This window comes from Oncorhynchus mykiss, chromosome 10, assembly GCF_013265735.2.
Source record: "Oncorhynchus mykiss isolate Arlee chromosome 10, USDA_OmykA_1.1, whole genome shotgun sequence".
NCBI classification, from domain to species: Eukaryota; Metazoa; Chordata; class Actinopteri; order Salmoniformes; family Salmonidae; genus Oncorhynchus; species Oncorhynchus mykiss.
In genome coordinates, this window is record NC_048574.1 from 6,899,687 (window position 1) to 6,925,564 (window position 25,878).

Below are 25,878 nucleotides of genomic sequence, written 5' to 3' on the forward strand. Positions count from 1 at the left end.
AACAAAGCAGGTGAAGCCAACCAGACATTTAACCAAACCAGGGGTTTAGAACCAACCAGACGTTTAGAACCAAACCAGGGGACTAGAACCAAACCAGACATTTAACCAACCAGGGGTTTAGAACCAAACCAGGGGTTTAGAACCAAACCAGACGTTTAGAACCAAACCAGGGGTTTAGAACCAAACCAGACATTTAACCAAACCAGGGGTTTAGAACCAAACCAGGGGTTTAGAACCAAACCAGACGTTTAACCAAACCAGGGGTTTAGAACCGAACCAGACGTTCAGAACCAAACCAGGGGTTTAGAACCGAACCAGACGTTTAGAACCAAACCAGGGGTTTAGAACCAAACCAGACATTTAACCAAACCAGGGGTTTAGAACCAAACCAGGGGTTTAGAACCAAACCAGACGTTTAACCAAACCAGGGGTTTAGAACCAAACCAGATGTTTAACCAGACCAGGGGTTTAGAACCAACCCAGACATTTAACCAAACCAGGGGTTTAGAACCAAACCAGGGGTTTAGAACCAAACCAGACGTTTAACCAAACCAGGGGTTTAGAACCGAACCAGACGTTCAGAACCAAACCAGGGGTTTAGAACCGAACCAGACGTTTAGAACCAAACCAGGGGTTTAGAACCAAACCAGACATTTAACCAAACCAGGGGTTTAGAACCAAACCAGGGGTTTAGAACCAAACCAGACGTTTAACCAAACCAGGGGTTTAGAACCAAACCAGATGTTTAACCAGACCAGGGGTTTAGAACCAACCCAGACATTTAACCAAACCAGGGGTTTAGAACCAAACCAGACGTTTAACTAAACCAGGGGTTTAGAACCAAACCAGACATTTAACCAAACCAGGGGTTTAGAACCAAATCAGACGTTTAACCAAACCAGGGGTTTAGAACCGAGCCAGGGGTTTAGAACCAAACCAGACGTTTAACCAAACCAGGGGTTTAGAACCAACCCAAATATTTAACCAAACCAGGAGTTAAAACCAAAACAGACAGAGGGGGAACCAAACCAGCTGTGATTTTACCAGGTTGCAAATTGGAATAGGTAGCAAAATAAGTGGTTGTGGTAATATCATGTCAGTCAGCTTTGCTTTGCTATGACCAGCATACATACAGTAGCATAGGCCTATTGGTTTTTGTAAAGGACAGTGCAGTATGAAGACATCAACAGAGCAGGTGTCACTCATTTAACACAAAACACAGCTCTGGTGGTGAGGGCAGGCAACAACACATCCGCCACACTGATCCTCAACACGGGGGCCCCTCAGGGTTGTGTGCTTAGTCCCCACCTGTAGTCCCTGTTCACCCACAACTGCGTGGCCAAGTACGACTCCAACACCATCATTAAGTTTGTTGACGACACAACAGTGGTAGGCCTGAATTTCTATTCCTTGGTGTCCACATCGCCAACAAAATATCATGATCCAAACACAACAAGACAGTCGTGAAGAGGGCACGACAGCGCTTTTTCCTCCTCAGGAGAAGATTTGGCATGGGTCCTCAGATCCTCAAAAAGTTCTACAGCTGCACCATCGAGAGATTTATTTTAAACTGCAAAACCCTTACGTAACGTGTATGGTTGATCTACTGCTCTTCCTGTAGTCCCTTATCAAAGACTACAGTAAGAGTAGATTACAGTAGAGAAGACTACAGTAAGAGAAGGCGGCAGTAGGTAATGCTACAGAAAGAGAAGACTACAGTAGATAATACTACAGTAAGACTACAGTAGAGAAGACTATAGTAAGAGTAGACTACAGAAAGAGAAGACTACAGTAGATAATACTACAGTAAGACTACAGTAGAGAAGACTATAGAAAGAGTAGACTACAGAAAGAGAAGACTACAGTAGATAATACTACAGAAAGAGAAGACTACAGTAAGAGTAGACTACAGAAAGAGAAGACTACAGTAGATAATACTACAGAAAGAGAAGTATACAGCAAAAGTAGACTACAGTAGAGAAGACTACAGTAGATAATACTACAGAAAGAGAAGTACACAGTAAGAGAAGACTACAGTAGATAATACTACAGTAGAGAATACTACAGTAGTTAAATACTATAGTAGAGAAGACTGCAGTAGAGAATACTACAGTAGATAATACTACAGTAGAGAATACTACAGTAGTTAAATACTATAGTAGAGAAGACTGCAGTAGAGAATAATACAGTAGATAATACTACAGTAGAGAAGACTACAGTAGAGAATACTACAGTAGAGAAGACTACAGTAGAGAAGACTACAGTAGATAATACTACAGTAGATAATAATACAGTAGAGAAGACTACAGTAGAGAAGACTACAGTAGACAAAACTATAGTAAGAGAAGACTACAGTAAGAGCAGACTACAGTAAGAGAAGACTATAGTAAGAGAAGACTACAGTAGAGAAGACTATAGTAAGAGAAGACTACAGTAAGAGAAGACTACAGTAGAGAAGACTACAGTAGATAATACTACAGAAAGAGAAGTACTCAGTAAGAGAAGACTACAGTAGATAATACTACAGTAGAGAATACTACAGTAGTTAAATACTATAGTAGAGAAGACTACAGTAGAGAAGACTACAGTAGAGAAGACTACAGTAGATAAAACTATAGTAAGAGAAGACTACAGTAAGAGCAGACTACAGTAAGAGAAGACTATAGTAAGAGAAGACTACAGTAGAGAAGACTATAGTAAGAGAAGACTACAGTAAGAGAAGACTACAGTAGAAAAGACTACAGTAGAGAAGACTACAGTAGATAATACTACAGTAGATAATACTACAGTAGAGAAGACTACAGTAAGAGAAGACTACAGAAAGAGAAGTACAAAGTAAGAGAAGACTACAGTAGAGAATACTACAGTAGATAATACTACAGTAGAGGAGACTACAGTAAGAGAAGACTACAGTAGATAATACCACAGTAGAGATTACTACAGTAGATAATACTACAGTAGAGAAAGGGAGAGCGAGGGGGAGACAGAAAGAGGAAGAGCAAGAGAGAGAGGGAGAGAAAAAGAAAGCGAGGGAGAGAGAGTAGAAAGGTAGAAAGCGTGAAAGGGAGAGTGGGGAGAGAGAGTAGAAAGGTAGAAAGCGTGAAAGGGAGAGTGGGGAGAGAGAGTAGAAAGGTAGAAAGCGTGAAAGGGAGAGTGGGGAGAGAGAGTAGAAAGGTAGAAAGCGTGAAAGGGAGAGTGGGGAGAGAGAGTAGAAAGGTAGAAAACGTGAAAGGGAGAGTGGGGAGAGAGAGTAGAAAGGTAGAAAGCGTGAAAGGGAGAGTGGGGAGAGAGAGTAGAAAGGTAGAAAGCGTGAAAGGGAGAGTGGGGAGAGAGAGCAGAAAGGTAGAAAACGTGAAAGGGAGAGTGGGGAGAGAGAGTAGAAAGGTAGAAAGCGTGAAAGGGAGAGTGGGGAGAGAGAGTAGAAAGGTAGAAAGCGTGAAAGGGAGAGTGGGGAGAGAGAGTAGAAAGGTAGAAAGCGTGAAAGGGAGAGTGGAGAGAGAGAGTAGAACGGTAGAAAGCGTGAAAGGGAGAGTGGGGAGAGAGAGTAGAAAGGTAGAAAGCGTGAAAGGGAGAGTGGGGAGAGAGAGTAGAAAGGTAGAAAGCGTGAAAGGGAGAGTGGGGAGAGAGAGTAGAAAGGTAGAAAGCGTGAAAGGGAGAGTGGGGAGAGAGAGTAGAAAGGTAGAAAGCGTGAAAGGGAGAGTGGGGAGAGAGAGTAGAAAGGTAGAAAGCGTAAAAGGGAGAGTGGAGAGAGAGAGTAGAAAGGTAGAAAGCGTGAAAGGGAGAGTGGGGAGAGAGAGTAGAAAGGTAGAAAGCGTGAAAGGGAGAGTGGAGAGAGAGAGTAGAAAGGTAGAAAGCGTGAAAGGGAGAGTGGAGAGAGAGAGTAGAAAGGTAGAAAACGTGAAAGGGAGAGTGGAGAGAGAGAGAGAAAACAAGAACAAGAATGAGAATGAGAGAAGAGAGTAAACCATGGGGCACTGGTTTATGAATGGTTATGGCTGGTTTATGAATGGTTATGGCTGGTTTATGAATGGTTATGGCTGGTTTATGAATGGTTATGACTGGTTTATGAATGGCTATGGCTGGTTTATGAATGGCTATGGCTGGTTTATGAATGGCTATGGCTGGTTTATGAATGGCTATGGCTGGTTTATGAATGGCTATGGCTGGTTTATGAATGGTTATGGCTGGTTTATGAATGGCTATGGCTGGTTTATGAATGGTTATGGCTGGTTTATGAATGGTTATGACTGGTTTATGAATGGCTATGGCTGGTTTATGAATGGCTATGGCTGGTTTATGAATGGCTATGGCTGGTTTATGAATGGCTATGGCTGGTTTATGAATGGCTATGGCTGGTTTATGAATGGCTATGGCTGGTTTATGAATGGTTATGGCTGGTTTATGAATGGCTATGGCTGGTTTATGAATGGCTATGGCTGGTTTATGAATGGCTATGGCTGGTTTATGAATGGCTATGGCTGGTTTATGAATGGCTATGGCTGGTTTATGAATGGTTATGGCTGGTTTATGAATGGCTGGTTTATGAATGGCTATGGCTGGTTTATGAATGGCTATGGCTGGTTTATGAATGGCTATGGCTGGTTTATGAATGGTTATGACTGGTTTATGAATGGTTCATGAATGGCTATGGCTGGTTTATGAATGGTTATGACTGGTTTATGAATGGTTCATGAATGGCTATGGCTGGTTTATGAATGGTTATGGCTGGTTTATGAATGGTTTATGAATGGTTATGACTGGTTTATGAATGGTTATGGCTGATTTATGAATGGTTATGACTGGTTTATGAATGGTTATGACTGGTTTATGAATGGTTATGACTGGTTTATGAATGGTTATGGCTGGTTTATGAATGGTTATGGCTGGTTTATGAAGTGTTATGGCTGGTTTATGAATGGCTATGGCTGGTTTATGAATGGTTATGACTGGTTTATGAATGGTTATGGCTGGTTTATGAATGGTTATGGCTGGTTTATGAATGGTTATGGCTGGTTTATGAATGGTTATGGCTGGTTTATGAATGGTTATGGCTGGTTTATGAATGGCTATGGCTGGTTTATGAATGGTTATGACTGGTTTATGAATGGTTCATGAATGGTTATGGCTGGTTTATGAATGGTTATGACTGGTTTATGAATGGTTATGACTGGTTTATGAATGGTTCATGAATGGTTATGGCTGGTTTATGAATGGTTATGGCTGGTTTATGAATGGTTATGACTAGTTTATGAATGGTTATGACTGGTTTATGAATGGCTATGGCTGGTTTATGAATGGCTATGGCTGGTTTATGAATGGTTATGGCTGGTTTATGAATGGTTATGGCTGGTTTATGAATGGTTATGGCTGGTTTATGAATGGTTATGACTAGTTTATGAATGGTTCATGAATGGTTATGGCTGGTTTATGAATGGTTATGACTGGTTTATGAATGGTTATGACTGGTTTATGAATGGCTATGGCTGGTTTATGAATGGCTATGGCTGGTTTATGAATGGCTATGGCTGGTTTATGAATGGTTATGGCTGGTTTATGATTGGTTATGGCTGGTTTATGAATGGTTATGGCTGGTTTATGAATGGTTATGACTAGTTTATGAATGGTTCATGAATGGTTATGGCTGGTTTATGAATGGTTATGACTGGTTTATGAATGGTTATGACTGGTTTATGAATGGTTTATGAATGGTTCATGAATGGTTATGGCTGGTTTATGAATGGTTTATGAATGGTTATGACTAGTTAATGACTAGTTGATGACTGGTTTATGACTGGTTTATGACTAGTTTATGACTAGTTTATGACTAGTTTATGACTGGTTAATGACTGGTTAATGACTGGTTTATGACTCGTTTATGACTCGTTTATGACTAGTTGATGACTAGTTTATGACTGGTTTATGACTAGTTTATGACTAGTTTATGACTAGTTTATAACTCGTTAATGACTGGTTAATGACTGGTTAATGACTGGTTAATGACTGGTTAATGACTGGTTAATGACTGGTTAATGACTAGTTAATGACTAGTTAATGACTGGTTAATGACTGGTTAATGACTCGTTTATAACTCGTTAATGACTGGTTAATGACTGGTTAATGACTGGTTTATGACTGGTTTATGACTGGTTTATGACTGGTTTATGACTGGTTTATGACTGGTTAATGACTGGTTAATGACTGGTTAATGACTGGTTAATGACTAGTTAATCACTAGTTAATGACTCGTTTATGACTAGTTGATGACTCGTTTATGTGCCACAACTGCCTGATAGAATACTATAGACATCAGAGCACCAGCAACGTAAAAAAAACAAAACAGTTTTGACTGATCATTACAGAGGGCCTTGTACACTAACAAGCCAAGAAGTCTGTCTGCACCAGACCAGGGTTAGACTTTCCAATTCTCAGCGATGAGACAAGACTGTAACTACCAATTGAATACCACGAAATTGGGGAGAAAAAGAGGTAAAAAATAACAAAGAAATTGACTTTCCGTTTCTTAGCTTGACAACAAATGCGTCCCAAATGGCACCCTATTCCCTATATAGTGTGCACTACTATAGCACCCTATTCCCTATATAGTGCACTAATATAGCACCCTATTCCCTATATAGTGCTCTACTATAGCACCCTATTCCCTATATAGTGCTCTACTATGGCACCCTATTCCCTATATAGTACACTACTATAGCACCCTATTCCCTATATAGTGCACTACTATAGCACCCTATTCCCTATATAGTGCACTACTATAGCACCCTATTCCCTATATAGTGCACTACTATAGCACCCTATTCCCTATATAGTGCTCTACTATAGCACCCTATTCCCTATATAGTGCACCACTTTTGATGCCCATAGGGCCCATAGGGGTCAAAAATAGTGCACTATAGGGGACGAAGCTAAAGTTTGGCCTTCAGATACAGCTGGGTCGTCCCCAAAACACAACACTAATAGGGGCTAAATCAGAGGTCAGGCGTTGTGTTTACAGCTCTCCCAGAGAAAACACTGTTAAACTGGATGTGAACTAAGTATTTACAGAGACCGACTGGGAGAGATGTTATTGTAAACAGAGGACAGAGTGTAGTCACAGCACACAGCTGGAGACGCGTACACACACGCGTCACACACACACGCACATGTAGGGTCATATCCGCCCCCCCACCAAAATACCTTACCCAACCTGCTGTAGCTATGACAGATTGATAGAGGCTGCTAATGTCCAGCAGACCCAGTCTGATTGTTCTGTCCAGCAGGCCCAGTCTGATTGTTCTGTCCAGCAGGCCCAGTCTGATTGTTCTGTCCAGCAGGCCCAGTCTGAGTGTTCTGTCCAGCAGGCCCAGTCTGAGGGTTCTGTCCAGCAGGCCCAGTCTGAGGGTTCTGTCCAGCAGGCCCAGTCTGAGGGTCCTGTCCAGCAGGCCCAGTCTGATTGTCATGTCCAGCAGGCCCAGTCTGATTGTTCTGTCCAGCAGGCCCAGTCTGAGGGTCCTGTCCAGCAGGCCCAGTCTGAGGGTCCTGTCCAGCAGGCCCAGTCTGATTGTCCTGTCCAGCAGGCCCAGTCCGAGGGTTCTGTCCAGCAGGCCCAGTCTGAGGGTTCTGTCCAGCAGGCCCAGTCTGAGGGTTCTGTCCAGCAGGCCCAGTCTGAGGGTTCTGTCCAGCAGGCCCAGTCTGATTGTTCTGTCCAGCAGGCCCAGTCTGAGTGTCCTGTCTCTGTCTGGCCTTGTCCAGGCTTGCCCTGAGACATGGCTGTGTTCCTATGGCGCCATAGGACTCTGGTCTACAGCCCATAGAAGTCTGTAGATCCATGTCCGAGGACAAGGTCCTGGGTTCTGCCACGCTAACTCTGGAGCTACGTTACGGAGCCTGGCAGCTGCTCTCCCAATCTACGTTACCTAGGCCCAAATTAGAGAGCCACAGTGGAACAATACAAGTCCAAAAATGTAAAATGCCAACTACTGCTCTGCCGTCCACATCACCACGCCTTCACATAGTACAGGCTGAGGAACAATATACCTATTCGGGCTATTAGCTTTTGCATGCCGCATTCAAGACAACTGGGAACTCTAGGAAATACGAGGTCAAATCATGACGTCGGTGATCTTCCCAGTGGGAAAGTCAGAGCACTAGAAAGAGTCCCGAGTTCCCGAGTTGGAATTCTGAGTTGGACGACCATTTAAAAAACAATTTTTTTCCCAGTCTGAGAAACAACAACAACAACAACAAAAACCCGTCAGAGTTCCCAGGTGTTTTCGAACACGGCATTAATCCGGTTTCACTCGCTCTACTTGGATCTGTTTTATTGTATTGTCTATTACATACGTTCAATGTAACCCACTGGTACCATGTTCACATGTAACACAACACTTAGCAATGTAACACAATGAAACACAACCTAGCAATGTGGAAGTTGTGGAATTACTGGTATAAAACTACTGACATCAAAATCTGTCTATGATCTGTCTATAATCTGTCTATGATCGGTCTATGATCTGTCTATAATCTGTCTATAATCTGTCTATAATCTGTCTATAATCTGTCTATAATCTGTCTATGATCTGTCTATGATCTGTCCACAATATTTCACTTTCCTTGTACTGTCTGTATCCAATGCTTGCCAACTTCTCCAACCTAGGCCTGCCTGCATTGAAGATTCTAACATGTCGTTGTTCGTGACAGTGCCTATGTTTTGCATTGCTTACAAGACTAGGCATTATATTCTTTTTTAAACATGCCCTCACTTCACTTACAATCAACTGACTGTGAACAGTGTCCAGATCCCACTATTTGTACCCTTTTCCAGTTAGTAGGAGTCTGGTGCCAGGCTATAAACAGCATGATACACAGGCAGACAGACAGACTGAAACCTCTTCATTTGGTTTTTGTACGGGCTTGAGAAAAAGTGGGCCTGGGAACCAAAATCACTGAGTCTCTATTTCACAGGGACTAGAAACCACAGAGCGCACAAACAGTTCTCTGCTCTGTTAACAATGGTCACTCCTCCTCCTCCCTCCCTCCCTCTCCTCCTCCCTCCTTCCCTCTCCTCCTCCTCCTCCCTCTCCTCCTCCCTCCCTCCCTCCCCTCCTCCTCCTCCTCCTCCTCCTCCCTTCTCCTTTTCCTCCTCCTCCTCCTCCTCCCTCTCCTCCTCCTCCTCCTCCTCCCTCCCTCTCCTCCTCCTCCTCCCTCCCTCTCCTTCTCCTCCTTCTCCCTCCCTCTCCTTCTCCTCCTCCCTCTCCTCCATCTACATCTGTTTACAAAGCTGGGGAGATCTTCTATTCTCGTCCTTCTTCTTCTCTCCATTCCTTTGTAGCCACGATTAAAGACATTCCTATTCAGCTCAAAGTCTGACTGCCCCAAAAATACTCCAAGGCAAGAATCTAACAGGCTGAAAAACAAACAGACCAGCAGAAAAACATGGAAAATAAATAGTAGCTATGGTGAGAAGTCAATAATTTCTTCCCCCTCTATGCCTAGTGGGTCTTCTTTTATCATGTGCCAATAATCGGCAGCACCGCGACTAAGGAACTCTGACAGCATGGACAGCGCCATTGAGGCTATCTTCATTTTGAAGTAGTTAATTAGTCTTCTTCTTCATTGGTTGATTGCTCACAACTCATAGGAATCCACACCCAATTGACTACTTTAAAATGGTGGAAGCCCTCAATGGCAATGTCCATGTTGAAAAGGGTTATATGCATGATGAGTCCTGTACCTATCTATTTTATATTTTTGTTGACCAAATTCAAAACTCTTTCATTGACACAAAAAATGTCTAATTTCATGGGCTTATTTTAGTGGACAGATTTTTGGGCTGAGTAAAACCTCTCGCTTCGTCTCTTCCTCTCTGGTCAGGGTGAGACAAGAGAGAGATGAGAGACGAGACAGAGAGACAGAGACAGAGAGAGAGAGAGAGAAAAAACTTGACAAAGTACAGGCTCAGTGAGCACAGCCTTGCCATTGAGAAGGGTAGACACAGGAAAACCTGGCTCCATGTAGAGGACAGGCTGTGCAACCACTGTACAACAACAGAACCTGGCTCCATGTAGAGGACAGGCTGTGCAACCACTGTACAACAACAGAACCTGGCTCCCTGTAGAGGACAGGCTGTGCAACCACTGTACAACAACAGAACCTGGCTCCCTGTAGAGGACAGGCTGTGCAACCACTGTACAACAACAGAACCTGGCTCCATGTAGAGGACAGGCTGTGCAACCACTGTACAACAACAGAACCTGGCTCCATGTAGAGGACAGGCTGTGCAACCACTGTACAACAACAGAACCTGGCTCCCTGTAGAGGACAGGCTGTGCAACCACTGTACAACAACAGAACCTGGCTCCCTGTAGAGGACAGGCTGTGCAACCACTGTACAACAACAGAACCTGGCTCCCTGTAGAGGACAGGCTGTGCAACCACTGTACAACAACAGAACCTGGCTCCCTGTAGAGGACAGGCTGTGCAACCACTGTACAACAACAGAACCTGAGACGGAGCTGCATTTCCTGATAAAAATGTAAAAAATATCAAAACAATTAGAGAGTGCCATTTTCCCAAATATGAAACCCTTATTCAAAGTTTCAAAGTCCTCTCTGATGAGAGTAGGCTACCCATCCTGTTGGGGGAGGACGCAGAGAGCTGTGGGGTGGCAGCACACTACATTGCTGCCTGCCATAAGATGAGGGACAGTGTCTGACAGACCAATCAACCTGCACATGTCCTCTACTGTATGCTTATTGTTATTGTTGAATGTATGGTTATTTTGACACTTGGTTATTGTTGTTACTGTTGTCCCGTTGACAATATTGATTCTCATTTTTATTTTTATATCGGAAATATCCAAAATGAGCTTTGGCAATATGTACATTGTTATGTCATGCCAATAAAGCGAATTGAATTGAATTGAAAATTGAGAGAGAGAGAAAGAGAGAGATTAGACCCAACCAAATCATGAGAAAACAAAAAGATAATTACTTGACACATTGGAAAGAATCAACAAAAAAACTGAGCAAACTAGAATGCTATTTGGCCCTAAACAGAGAGTACACAGTGGCAGAATACCTGACCACTGTGACTGACCCAAACTTAAGGAAAGCTTTGACTATGTACAGACTCAGTGAGCATAGCCTTGCTATTGAGAAAGGCCGCCGTAGGCAGACATGGCTCTCAAGAGAAGACAGGCTATGTGTACACTGCCCACAAAATTAGATGGAAACTGAGCTGCACTTCCTAACCTCCTGCCCAATGTATGACCATATTAGAGATACATATTTCCCTCAGATTACACAGATCCACAAAGAATTCGAAAACAAATCCAATTTTGATAAACTCCCATATCTACTGGGTGAAATTCCACAGTGTGCCATCACAGCAGCAAGATTTGTGACCTGTTGCCACGAGAAAAGGGCAACCAGTGAAGAACAAACACCATTGTAAATACAACCCATATTTGTGCTTATTTATTTTCCCTTGTGTACTTTAACTATTTGTACATTGTTACAACACTGTATATATATATATAATATGACATTTGTAATGTCTTTATTGTTGTGAAACTTCTGTATGTGTAATGTTTACTGTTAATTTTTATTGTTTATTTCACTTTTGTATATTATCTACCTCACTTGCTTTGGCAATGTTAACATGTTAATTCTGTGTGGTTACAGGGTTAATTCTGCATGGTTACAGGGTTAATTCTGCATGGTTACAGGGTTAATTCTACATGGTTACAGGGTTAATTCTACATGGTTAATTCTGCATGGTTACAGGGTTAATTCTGCATGGTTACAGGGTTAATTCTACATGGTTACAGGGTTAATTCTGCATGGTTACAGGGTTAATTCTACATGGTTACAGGGTTAATTCTGCGTGGTTACAGGGTTAATTCTGCGTGGTTACAGGGTTAATTCTGCGTGGTTACAGGGTTAATTCTACGTGGTTACAGGGTTAATTCTACATGGTTACAGGGTTAATTCTGCGTGGTTACAGGGTTAATTCTGCGTGGTTACAGGGTTAATTCTGCATGGTTACAGGGTTAATTCCTCTCTCTCTCTCTCTCTCTCGCATTATTTGGTGTTCTACGTTGTACACGGAGGATATTTTTGCAGAATTCTGCGTGCAGAGTCTCAATTTGGTGTTTGTCCCATTTTGTGATGTCTTGGTTGGTGAGCGGACCCCAGACCTCACAACCATAAAGGGCAATGGGCTCTATGACTGATTCAAGTATTTTTAGCCAAATCCTAATTGGTATGTTGAAATTTATGTTTCTTTTGATGGCATAGAATGCCCTTCTTGCCTTGTCTCTCAGATCGTTCACAGCTTTGTGGAAGTTACCTGTGACGCTGATGTTTAGGCCAAGGTATGTATAGTTTTTTGTGTGCTCTAGGGCAACAGTGTCTAGATGGAATTTGTATTTGTGGTCCTGGTGACTGGACCTTTTTTGGAACACCATTATTTTGGTCTTACTGAGATTTACTGTCAGGGCCCAGGTCTGACAGAATCTGTGCATAAGATCTAGGTGCTGCTGTAGGCCCTCCTTGGTTGGTGACAGAAGCACCAGATCATCAGCAAACAACAGACATTTGACTTCGGATTCTAGTAGGGGGAGGCCGGGTGCTGCAGACTTTTCTAGTGCCCGCGCCAATTCGTTGATATATATGTTGAAGAGGGTGGGGCTTAAGCTGCATCCCTGTCTAACCCCACGACCCTGTGTGAAGAAATGTGTGTTTTTTTCCAATTTTAACCGCACACTTGTTGTTTGTGTACATGGATTTTATAATGTCGTATGTTTTACCCCCAACACCACTTTCCATCAGTTTGTATAGCAGACCCTCATGCCAAATTGAGTCAAATGCTTTTTTGAAATCAACAAAGCATGAGAAGACTTTGCCTTTGTTTTGGTTTGTTTGGTTGTCAATTAGGGTGTGCACGGTGAATACATGGTCTGTTGTACGGTAATTTGGTAAAAAGCCAATTTGACATTTGCTCAGTACATTGTTTTCATTGAGGAAATGTACGAGTCTGCTGTTAATGATAATGCAGAGGATTTTCACATGGTTACTGTTGACACACTCTCTCTCTCGCTCTCCCTCTCTCGCACTCGCTCTCCCTCTCTCGCACTCGCTCTCCCTCTCTCGCACTCGCTCTCCCTCTCTCGCACTCGCTCTCCCTCTCAATCTCCTCAGGGCTTCAACTCAGGGCCAACAGGTCTGTCTCATGTTCTCCAGCTCAGGGAGTCAGTAGGAGTCTGAGGTGATTAGACAAGTACAAACAGCAACACTTCCTCTGAACCGTGTGAACTTCCTGTCCCCGTCAGAGATCTGTGTCAACAACAACGGGACGGTTCGTGGGGAAAAGATGAGTCTGTCTGATACAGACCGCCTATCATTAGCGTGGGTATGAGAGTTGTAGAGTGTGTGTGTGTGTGTGTGTGTGTGTGTGTGTGTGTGTGTGTGCATGCATCGGAGTGAGTGTGTACGGAAGTCTGGGATTGTGTGAATGTGTGTGTGCGCGAAGCACTGCCGCAACACATTATATTTTACAATGAACTACTTCCTCCACTAACAGAACTACTTCCTCCACTAACAGAACTACTTCCTCCACTAATAGAACTATTTCCTCCACTAACAGAACTACTTCCTCCACTAACAGAACTACTTCCTACACTAACAGAACTACTTCCTCCACTAACAGAACTACTTCCTCCACTAATAGAACTATTTCCTCCACTAACAGAACTACTTCCTCCACTAACAGAACTACTTCCTACACTAACAGAACTACTTCCTCCACTAACAGAACTACTTCCTCCAATTAACAGAACTATTTCCTCCTCTAACAGACGATAACTACTTCCTCCTCTAACAGAAGAGAACTACTTCCTCCTCTAACAGAAGATAACTACTTCCTCCTCTAACAGAAGAGAACTACTTCCTCCTCTAACAGAAGAGAAGAGAACTACTTCCTCCTCTAACAGAAGAGAACTACTTCCTCCTCTAACAGAAGAGAACTACTTCCTCCTCTAACAGAAGAGAAGATAACTACTTCCTCCTCTAATAGAAGGGAACTACTTCCTCCACTACTCGTTGGTCTGCGTCAGCCAGCTGTACCCTATTGCGTGATTGTATTTATGTTAATAAAGGATGTGAAACAATGTGAATGTTTACTGGCTGTACATATTGTACACAGGCCTACAGTCGTTCATATGGGCAGGGATGTTTACATTTCAGTCATTTAACAGACTCTCTTATCCAGATACACTACAGTAGTGAGTCATTTAGGAAACTATCTGATCCAGAGCCACTACAGTAGTGAGTCATTTAGGAAACTCTCTGATCCAGAGCCACTACAGTAGTGAGTCATTTAACAGACTCTCTGATCCAGAGCCACTACAGTACTGAGTCATTTAGGAGACTCTCTGATCCAGAGACACTACAGTAGTGAGTCATTTAACAGACTCTCTGATCCAGAGACACTACAGTAGTGAGTCATTTAACAGACTCTCTTATCCAGAGACACTACAGTACTGAGTCATTTAACAGACTCTCTTATCCAGAGCCACTACAGTAGTGAGTCATTTAACAGACTCTCTGATCCAGAGCCAATACAGTAGTGAGTCATTTAACAGACTCTCTGATCCAGAGCCACTACAGTAGTGAGTCATTTAACAGACTCTCTTATCCAGAGCCACTACAGTACTGAGTCATTTAACAGACTCTCTTATCCAGAGACACTACAGTACTGAGTCATTTAACAGACTCTCTGATCCAGAGACATTTACAGTAGAGAGAATCCATTTTCATACTCTCTTCACACTGGTCCCCCGTGGGAATCGAACCTACAACCCATTACAAACACCATGCTCGACCAACTGAGCCACACGGGGACGTACAATCAATCCCGTTTATTGACAAAGCCCTTCTTACGGTACAACAGCTGAAACCACAAAGTGCTGTACAGAAACCCAGCCTAAAACCCCTAGACGACAAGCAACGCAGATGTCGAAGCCCGGTGATGTAACACTAGGCACGTTTACTGCAGCTTTTCATTAAATCACATATGGCTATAAATATTGTATATACACAGTACATTCATTCATATGGGCATTGACTATTGGATAGCCTACATAATTTGGTTGAGTTCTTCAATACATTTAGTGTATTGATACATGTGTTAATATAGTCATATAAAGGCTGAAGGCTAAAAACAACCTATATTATATCTAGGCCTGTATGTATTTGCTATAATTTGTTTTTGTTTTAAATAATGTATTTCCTCCACAAATACCACGGTCCACAACTTGGTCGGTTTCTTCCTGTGTCTCCAGGCTTCTCTCCTTCATAATCCGACCATTCTCTGATACATGCCAGATAACTTGGAGACAACCTGTCATCACCTAGTCCACAGTTGTTGTTTTTTTTTTACCTTAATTTAACCAGGCAAGTCAGTTAAGAACAAATTCTTATTTTCAATGACAGCCTAGGAACAGTGGGTTAACTGCCTGTTCAGGGGCAGAACGACAGATTTGTACCTTGTCAGCTCGAGGAGTCGATCTAGCAACCTTTACGGTTACTAGTCCAACGCTCTAACCACAAGGCTACGCTGCCGACACTGTGCACAATTATTTAGGCCTCCCTATAGACCAGTGTGTAGACCTCCCTATAGACTAGTGTGTAGACCTCCCTATAGACTAGTGTGTAGACCTCCCTATAGACTAGTGTGTAGGCCTCCCTATAGACTAGTGTGTAGACCTCCCTATAGACTAGTGTGTAGACCTCCCTATAGACTAGTGTGTAGACATACCTATAGACTAGTGTGTAGACCTCCCTATAGACTAGTGTGTAGACATACCTATAGACTAGTGTGTAGACCTCCCTATAGACTAGTGTGTAGACCTCCCTATAGACTAGTGTGTAGACCTCCCTATAGACTAGTGTGTAGACCTCCCTATAGACTAGTGTGTAGACCTCCCTATAGACTAGTGTGTAGACCTCCCTATAGACTAGTGTGTAGGCCTCCCTATAGACTAGTGTGTAGACCTCCCTATAGACTAGTGTGTAGACCTCCCTATAGACTAGTGTGTAGAACTCCCTATAGACTAGTGTGTAGGCCTCCCTATAGACTAGTGTGTAGACCTCCCTATAGACTAGTGTGTAGACCTCCCTATAGACTAGTGTGTAGACCTCCCTATAGACTAGTGTGTAGACCTCCCTATAGACTAGTGTGTAGACCTCCCTATAGACTAGTGTGTAGACCTCCCTATAGACTAGTGTGTAGACCTCCCTATAGACTAGTGTGTAGACCTCCCTATAGACTAGTGTGTAGACCTCCCTATAGACTAGTGTGTAGACCTCCCTATAGACTAGTGTGTAGACCTCCCTGTAGACTAGTGTGTAGACCTCCCTATAGACTAGTGTGTAGGCCTCCCTATAGACTAGTGTGTAGGCCTCCCTGTAGACTAGTGTGTAGGCCTCCCTGTAGACCTCCCTATAGACTAGTGTGTAGACCTCCCTATAGACTGGTGTGTAGACCTCCCTATAGACTAGTGTGTAGACCTCCCTGTAGACTAGTGTGTAGACCTCCCTGTAGACTAGTGTGTAGATCTCCCTGTAGACTAGTGTGTAGACCTCCCTGTAGACTAGTGTGTAGACCTCCCTATAGACTAGTGTGTAGACCTCCCTATAGACTAGTGTGTAGACCTCCCTATAGACTAGTGTGTAGGCCTCCCTGTAGACCTCCCTATAGACTAGTGTGTATACCTCCCTATAGACTAGTGTGTAGACCTCCCTATAGACTAGTGTGTAGACCTCCCTATAGACTAGTGTGTAGACCTCACTATAGAATAGTGTGTAGACCTCCCTATAGACTAGTGTGTAGACCTCCCTATAGACTAGTGTGTAGACCTCCCTATAGACTAGTGTGTAGACCTCCCTATAGACTAGTGTGTAGACCTCCCTATAGACTAGTGTGTAGACCTCCCTGTAGACTAGTGTGTAGACCTCCCTGTAGACTAGTGTGTAGACCTCCCTATAGACTAGTGTGTAGACCTCCCTATAGACTAGTGTGTAGACCTCCCTATAGACTAGTGTGTAGACCTCCCTATAGACTAGTGTGTAGACCTCCCTATAGACTAGTGTGTAGGCCTCCCTGTAGACTAGTGTGTAGGCCTCCCTGTAGACCTCCCTATAGACTAGTGTGTAGACCTCCCTATAGACTAGTGTGTAGACCTCCCTATAGACTAGTGTGTAGACTTCCCTGTAGACTAGTGTGTAGACCTCCCTGTAGACTAGTGTGTAGACCTCCCTGTAGACTAGTGTGTAGACCTCCCTGTAGACTAGTGTGTAGACCTCCCTATAGACTAGTGTGTAGACCTCCCTGTAGACTAGTGTGTAGACCTCCCTATAGACTAGTGTGTAGGCCTCCCTGTAGACCTCCCTATAGACTAGTGTGTAGACCTCCCTATAGACTAGTGTGTAGACCTCCCTATAGACTAGTGTGTAGACCTCCCTATAGACTAGTGTGTAGACCTCCCTATAGACTAGTGTGTAGACCTCCCTATAGAATAGTGTGTAGACCTCCCTATAGACTAGTGTGTAGACCTCCCTATAGACTAGTGTGTAGACCTCCCTATAGACTAGTGTGTAGACCTCCCTATAGACCAGTGTGTAGACCTCCCTATAGACTAGTGTGTAGACCTCCCTGTAGACCAGTGTGTAGACCTCCCTATAGACTAGTGTGTAGACCTCCCTATAGACTAGTGTGTAGACCTCCCTATAGACTAGTGTGTAGACCTCCCTATAGACTAGTGTGTAGACCTCCCTATAGACTAGTGTGTAGACCTCCCTATAGACTAGTGTGTAGACCTCCCTATAGACTAGTGTGTAGACCTCCCTGTAGACTAGTGTGTAGACCTCCCTATAGACTAGTGTGTAGACCTCCCTATAGACTAGTGTGTAGACCTCCCTGTAGACTAGTGTGTAGACCTCCCTATAGACTAGTGTGTAGACCTCCCTATAGACTAGTGTGTAGACCTCCCTGTAGACCTCCCTATAGACTAGTGCTCAACACCCAACAGTATTTTCCTTTCCATTATTGAGGACATTTAGAGACAAAATGAATGAACATGCCACTATTGAAATAAAAAAACCTAGATCTATATTGTCGTTAGACCCAAACGTGTCTCTCCTCGCTGATGTCAATGAATGAACGGTGGGCGATCGAATTGCACTTGATTAAATTTTGAATGATGTCAAAAGCAAAAAAAAAAAGAAAATAAATATATGGCTAAAAAAAATTAGACGAGTTTCAGAAGAAAGGTCTTTGTTTCTGGTCATTTTGAGCCTGTAATCGAACACACAAATGCTGATGCTCCAGATACACAACTAGTCTAGAGAAGGCCAGTTTTATTGCTTCTTTAATCAGAACAACCGTTTTCAGCTGTGCTAACATACTTGCAAAAGGGTTTTCTAAATGATCAATTAGCCTTTTAAAAATGATAAAACTTGGATTAGCTAACACAACGTGCCATTGGAACATAGGAGTGATGGTTGCTGATAATGGACCTCTGTACACCTATGTAGATATTCCATAAAAAAATCTGCCATTTCCAGCTACAATAGTCATTTACAACATTAACAATGTCTACACTGTATTTCAGAGAGATCAGATTTCTATTGGATAGACAGCTAGGTACACACACACACACACACACACACACACTTGGGAAACCTATATTCTAATTCTCAGACTATAACTTGACACATTTTATTCAATCAAAACAAAGTTGTATTTCATGATCCATAACATTAAGGTGAAAATGCTCCAGAAAGAGCCTGAAAGGTAATGAATGATTGGTGTGACCTTGACTCCAACCAAAAGCACTCTCCCTGGGTTTGCAATGCAGTGCACCTGGTAAAGTCCAATCAGATTACAGACTGATACCAGGAAGTCCTGACTGAGGAGAACTGCACTTGTTTTTAGTTATTCTACAGAACCATCTGGTAAATTGGGTCTCGACTCTCTCCTCACAGGCCCTTTTCGTCTCCTTCCAAATGCTTCAGGAACGGTAGGATTGCCGCTTTAGCCCTGTCAAGAGGCCTGGCCTGTGAATGAGCCAGACAGACAGACATACAGCCAGCCAGACATACAGCCAGCCAGCCAGCCAGCCAGACATACAGCCAGCCAGCCAGACATACAGCCAGCCAGACATACAGCCAGACAGCCAGCCAGCCAGACATACAGCCAAGACAGCCAGCCAAGACAGCCAGCCAAGACAGCCAGCCAAGACAGCCAGCCAGCCAGCCAGCCAGCCAGCCAGCCAGACAGACAGACAGACAGACAGACAGACAGACAGACAGACAGACAGACAGACAGACAGACAGACAGACAGTTTTATTGAACTATGACCAAGCTCTGTCCTGGAAGCTACTAGCATTAGAGGAAAGAGGAGTAGAGTGAACGAATGAAAGCAGACTAGGAACTTAAACGTTAACTATCATGTGGCAAAAAGAAGAATGCCCAAAGAATGACAGACTGATGTGTAAAGGTTAAGGTCAATAACAATGAGTGTTAACAGCAAGGTGAGTGTTAACAGCAAGGTGAGTGTTAACAGCAAGGTGAGTGTTAACAGCAAGGTTTGTGTTTACAGCAAGGTGAGTGTTTACAGTGTTAACAGCAAGGTGAGTGTTTACAGTGTTAACAGCAAGGTGAGTGTTAACAGCAAGGTGAGTGTTTACAGTGTTAACAGCAAGGTGAGTGTTAACAGCAAGGTGAGTGTTAACAGCAAGGTGAGTGTTTACAGTGTTAACAGCAAGGTGAGTGTTAACAGCAAGGTGAGTGTTAACAGCAAGGTGAGTGTTAACAGTAAGGTGAGTGTTAAAAGCAAGGTGAGTGTTTACAGTGTTAACAGCAAGGTGAGTGTTAACAGCAAGGGGAGTGTTAACAGCAAGGTGAGTGTTAACAGTAAGGTGAGTGTTTACAGCAAGGGGAGTGTTAACAGCAAGGTGAGTGTTAACAGCAAGGTGAGTGTTTACAGTGTTAACAGCAAGGTGAGTGTTAACAGCAAGGTGAGTGTTTACAGTGTTAACAGCAAGGTGAGTGTTAACAGCAAGGTGAGTGTTTACAGTGTTAACAGCAAGGTGAGTGTTAACAGCAAGGTGAGTGTTAACAGCAAGGTGAGTGTTAACAGTAAGGTGAGTGTTAACAGCAAGGTGAGTGTTTACAGTGTTAACAGCAAGGTGAGTGTTAACAGCAAGGTGAGTGTTAACAGCAAGGTGAGTGTTTACAGTGTTAACAGCAAGGTGAGTGTTAACAGCAAGGTGAGTGTTAACAGCAAGGTGAGTGTTAACAGTAAGGTGAGTGTTAACAGTAAGGTGAGTGTTAACAGCAAGGTGAGTGTTTACAGTCTTAACAGCAAGGTGAGTGTTAACAGCAAGGTGAGTGTTAACAGCAAGGTGAGTGTTTACAGTAAGGTGAGTGTTAACAGCAAGGTGAGTGTTTACAGTCTTAACAGCAAGGTGAGTGTTAACAGCAAGGTGAGTGTTAACAGCAAGGTGAGTGTTAACAGCAAGGTGAGTGTTAACAGCAAGGTGAGTGTTTACAGTGTTAACAGCAAGGTGAGTGTTAACAGCAAGGTGAGTGTTAACAGTCTTAACAGCAAGGTGAGTGTTAACAGCAAGGTGAGTGTTAACAGCAAGGTGAGTGTTAACAGCAAGGTGAGTGTTAACAGTCTTAACAGCAAGGTGAGTGTTAACAGCAAGGTGAGTGTTAACAGCAAGGTGAGTGTTTACAGTGTTGACAGCAAGGTGAGTGTTAACAGTGTTAACAGTAAGGTGAGTGTTAACAGCAAGGTGAGTGTTTACAGTCTTAACAGCAAGGTGAGTGTTAACAGCAAGGTGAGTGTTAACAGCAAGGTGAGTGTTTACAGTGTTAACAGCAAGGTGAGTGTTAACAGCAAGGTGAGTGTTTTCAGCAAGGTGAGTGTTAACAGCAAGGTGAGTGTTTACAGTGTTAACAGCAAGGTGAGTGTTAACAGCAAGGTGAGTGTTAACTGCAAGGTGAGTGTTAACAGCAAGGTTTGTGTTTACAGCAAGGTGAGTGTTTACAGTGTTAACAGCAAGGTGAGTGTTTACAGTGTTAACAGCAAGGTGAGTGTTAACAGCAAGGTGAGTGTTTACAGTGTTAACAGCAAGGTGAGTGTTAACAGCAAGGTGAGTGTTAACAGCAAGGTGAGTGTTTACAGTGTTAACAGCAAGGTGAGTGTTAACAGCAAGGTGAGTGTTAACAGCAAGGTGAGTGTTAACAGTAAGGTGAGTGTTAAAAGCAAGGTGAGTGTTTACAGTGTTAACAGCAAGGTGAGTGTTAACAGCAAGGGGAGTGTTAACAGCAAGGTGAGTGTTAACAGTAAGGTGAGTGTTTACAGCAAGGGGAGTGTTAACAGCAAGGTGAGTGTTAACAGCAAGGTGAGTGTTTACAGTGTTAACAGCAAGGTGAGTGTTAACAGCAAGGTGAGTGTTTACAGTGTTAACAGCAAGGTGAGTGTTAACAGCAAGGTGAGTGTTTACAGTGTTAACAGCAAGGTGAGTGTTAACAGCAAGGTGAGTGTTAACAGCAAGGTGAGTGTTAACAGTAAGGTGAGTGTTAACAGCAAGGTGAGTGTTTACAGTGTTAACAGCAAGGTGAGTGTTAACAGCAAGGTGAGTGTTAACAGCAAGGTGAGTGTTTACAGTGTTAACAGCAAGGTGAGTGTTAACAGCAAGGTGAGTGTTAACAGCAAGGTGAGTGTTAACAGTAAGGTGAGTGTTAACAGTAAGGTGAGTGTTAACAGCAAGGTGAGTGTTTACAGTCTTAACAGCAAGGTGAGTGTTAACAGCAAGGTGAGTGTTAACAGCAAGGTGAGTGTTTACAGTAAGGTGAGTGTTAACAGCAAGGTGAGTGTTTACAGTCTTAACAGCAAGGTGAGTGTTAACAGCAAGGTGAGTGTTAACAGCAAGGTGAGTGTTAACAGCAAGGTGAGTGTTAACAGCAAGGTGAGTGTTTACAGTGTTAACAGCAAGGTGAGTGTTAACAGCAAGGTGAGTGTTAACAGTCTTAACAGCAAGGTGAGTGTTAACAGCAAGGTGAGTGTTAACAGCAAGGTGAGTGTTAACAGCAAGGTGAGTGTTAACAGTCTTAACAGCAAGGTGAGTGTTAACAGCAAGGTGAGTGTTAACAGCAAGGTGAGTGTTTACAGTGTTGACAGCAAGGTGAGTGTTAACAGTGTTAACAGTAAGGTGAGTGTTAACAGCAAGGTGAGTGTTTACAGTCTTAACAGCAAGGTGAGTGTTAACAGCAAGGTGAGTGTTAACAGCAAGGTGAGTGTTTACAGTGTTAACAGCAAGGTGAGTGTTAACAGCAAGGTGAGTGTTTTCAGCAAGGTGAGTGTTAACAGCAAGGTGAGTGTTTACAGTGTTAACAGCAAGGTGAGTGTTAACAGCAAGGTGAGTGTTAACTGCAAGGTGAGTGTTTACAGTGTTAACAGCAAGGTGAGTGTTAACAGCAAGGTGAGTGTTTACAGCAAGGTGAGTGTTAACAGCAAGGTGAGTGTTTACAGTGTTAACAGCAAGGTGAGTGTTAACAGCAAGGTGAGTGTTAACAGTCTTAACAGCAAGGTGAGTGTTAACAGCAAGGTGAGTGTTAACAGCAAGGTGAGTGTTAACAGTCTTAACAGCAAGGTGAGTGTTAACAGCAAGGTGAGTGTTAACAGCAAGGTGAGTGTTAACAGCAAGGTGAGTGTTTACAGTGTTAACAGCAAGGTGAGTGTTAACAGTTCTAACAGTAAGGTGAGTGTTAACAGCAAGGTGAGTGTTTACAGTCTTAACAGCAAGGTGAGTGTTAACAGCAAGGTGAGTGTTAACAGCAAGGTGAGTGTTAACAGCAAGGTGAGTGTTTACAGTGTTAACAGCAAGGTGAGTGTTAACAGCAAGGTGGGTGTTAACAGTAAGGTGAGTGTTAACAGTAAGGTGAGTGTTAACAGCAAGGTGAGTGTTTACAGTCTTAACAGCAAGGTGAGTGTTAACAGCAGGGTGAGTGTTAACAGCAGGGTGAGTGTTTACAGTGTTAACAGCAAGGTGAGTGTTAACAGCAAGGTGAGTGTTAACAGCAAGGTGAGTGTCAACAGCAAGGTGAGTGTTAACAGCAGGGTGAGTGTTTACAGTGTTAACAGCAAGGTGAGTGTTAACAGCAAGGTGAGTGTTTACAGCAAGGTGAGTGTTTACAGTGTTAACAGCAAGGTGAGTGTTAACAGCAAGGTGAGTGTTTACAGCAAGGTGAGTGTTTACAGTGTTAACAGCAAGGTGAGTGTTAACAGCAAGGTGAGTGTTTACAGCAAGGTGAGTGTTTACAGTGTTAACAGCAAGGTGAGTGTTAACAGCAAGGTGAGTGTTAACAGCAAGGTGAGTGTTTACAGTGTTAACGGCAAGGTGAGTGTTAACAGCAGGGTGAGTGTTAACAGCAAGGTGAGTGTTAACAGTGTTAACAGCAAGGGGAGTGTGAGATGTTCTAATGGTTTCTTCATTAAATTAAAACACACATAACTCTACGACCTCTGGCTTGCATCTATGGGACCAGTTGTGTTATTTCACATGATGGAAAGACACTACAGGCTCTCTAAGCCCTAAGTACCCAGCCGGCAATCTGAGGGACCTCTGCATTAATGAGGAGAGAGACGGGTGCAGTTAACAAGAGAGACCAGCAGGGGGTGCAGTGTTCCATCCAATTTCCACAGCCTGGACTCCCGAGCACTGAGAAGGACTGGAAGACCAGGGACGGACACGCATTACTGCACCACGGACCTGCCTGTGTGACAAACACGCATTACTGCACCCCTGACCTGCCTGTGTGACAAACACGCATTACTGCACCCCTGACCTGCCTGTGTGACAAACACGCATTACTGCACCCCTGACCTGCCTGTGTGACAAACACGCATTACTGCACCCCTGACCTGCCTGTGTGACAAACACGCATTACTGCACCCCTGACCTGCCTGTGTGACAAACACGCATTACTGCACCCCTGACCTGCCTGTGTGACAAACACGCATTACTGCACCCCTGACCTGCCTGTGTGACAAACACGCATTACTGCACCCCTGACCTGCCTGTGTCCCTTGCTTAAAATGGGGCACAACACCCCTCCCACACACACATACACATACACTCGTACAATCAGGAGCATAACCAAACACTCCGATTGGCCAGAGAGTAGAGCTCGGCTACCTGACCTGAATCCAACAGGCCCAACGTTATACATCGGGTTAGGTACGGGTAGGGTCTGTTTTTCCATCAATAGCTAGGGTACGGGTAGGGTCTGTTATTCCATCAATAGCTAGGGTACAGGTAGGGTCTGTTTTTCCATCAATAGCTAGGGTACGGGTAGGGTCTGTTTTTCCATCAATAGCTAGGGTACGGGTAGGGTCTGTTATTCCATCAATAGCTAGGGTACGGGTAGGGTCTGTTTTTCCATCAATAGCTAGGGTACAGGTAGGGTCTGTTATTCCATCAATAGTTAGGGTACAGGTAGGGTCTGTTTTTCCATCAATAGCTAGGGTACGGGTAGGGTCTGTTTTTCCATCAATAGCTAGGGTACAGGTAGGGTCTGTTTTTCCATCAATAGCTAGGGTACGGGTAGGGTCTGTTATTCCATCAATAGCTAGGGTACGGGTAGGGTCTGTTTTTCCATCAATAGCTAGGGTACAGGTAGGGTCTGTTATTCCATCAATAGTTAGGGTACAGGTAGGGTCTGTTTTTCCATCAATAGCTAGGGTACGGGTAGGGTCTGTTATTTCATCAATAGTTAGGGTACAGGTAGGGTCTGTTATTTCATCAATAGCTAGGGTACAGGCATACACAGGGTCTGTTTTTCCATCAATAGCTAGGGTACGGGTAGGGTCTGTTTTTCCATCAATAGCTAGGGTACGGGTAGGGTCTGTTATTCCATCAATAGCTAGGGTACGGGTAAAGCCTGTTTATCCATCAATAGCTAGGGTACGGGTAAAGCCTGTTTATCCGACAGCCCCCCCCCCCCCCCTTATAGGTTAGATTTATAGTCGCTCACAATGTCTTTCACCTAAGAAACACGTATCCCCCAGCTCCTACATCAACACCTCAGATCTCTCATCTATGGTGTCTGACAAGCAATCTGGCTTGAGACACAAACAACAGGAAGTGATAGAGTAAGCGATAGAGTTGATCGGTCCCGAGGATGTCTGTCCTGTACGATATGAGCAAGATAAGAGCATCCTGAGAGACACTCAACAGCATTGCAACCTCTAACCAGGAAGTAAAACATGAATGCCACAGCAAAATGACCATGTTCCATCTCTATTGGCTATTTTGTGTCCAGTGTCACAATGCCTTCAATACAAGAAACAAGTGGGTCAGTCCCATGCATATCGTCACAGAGACAGTTTGGAGACTATGACCTGTGTCCTCCCCTTCTCAGTTCTTCCACAGGTTTAGCATCTCTGCTACACACACACGAAAACACAAGAACACACAAGCTCCACTCCATCACCCCCAGGACCACATTATCAATTTCAAAGCTCTAGGTTAACATAAACACAGCGCTTCCCTGTCAACACAAGTTGCAGGCTCAGTGACCCATGTGTTTGTTAGTGTTTCACTGATCCCTCTTTTCCTAGAGACTGGGGCCACAGCACAGAAAGTCCTCCAGGCTTCCTCTGCCCTCCCTCTCTGCTGCCCCTTATTAGTCATCTCTCTCTCTCTCTGCCTCTCTCTCTGCCTCTCTCTCTGCCTCTCTCTCTGCCACTCTCTCTGCCACTCTCTCTTTCTCTCTGCCTCTCTCTCTCTGCCTCTCTCTCTCTCT

The 25,878-nt window shown here is 43.7% G+C and overlaps 1 protein-coding gene across 1 annotated transcript in view; it reads right to left on the minus strand.

Moving 5' to 3' along the window:
* LOC118966698 (E3 ubiquitin-protein ligase RNF43-like) overlaps nt 1–25,878 on the minus strand; it is a 225,472-nt gene that overhangs the window by 90,686 nt on the left and 108,908 nt on the right. The window lies entirely within an intron of this gene.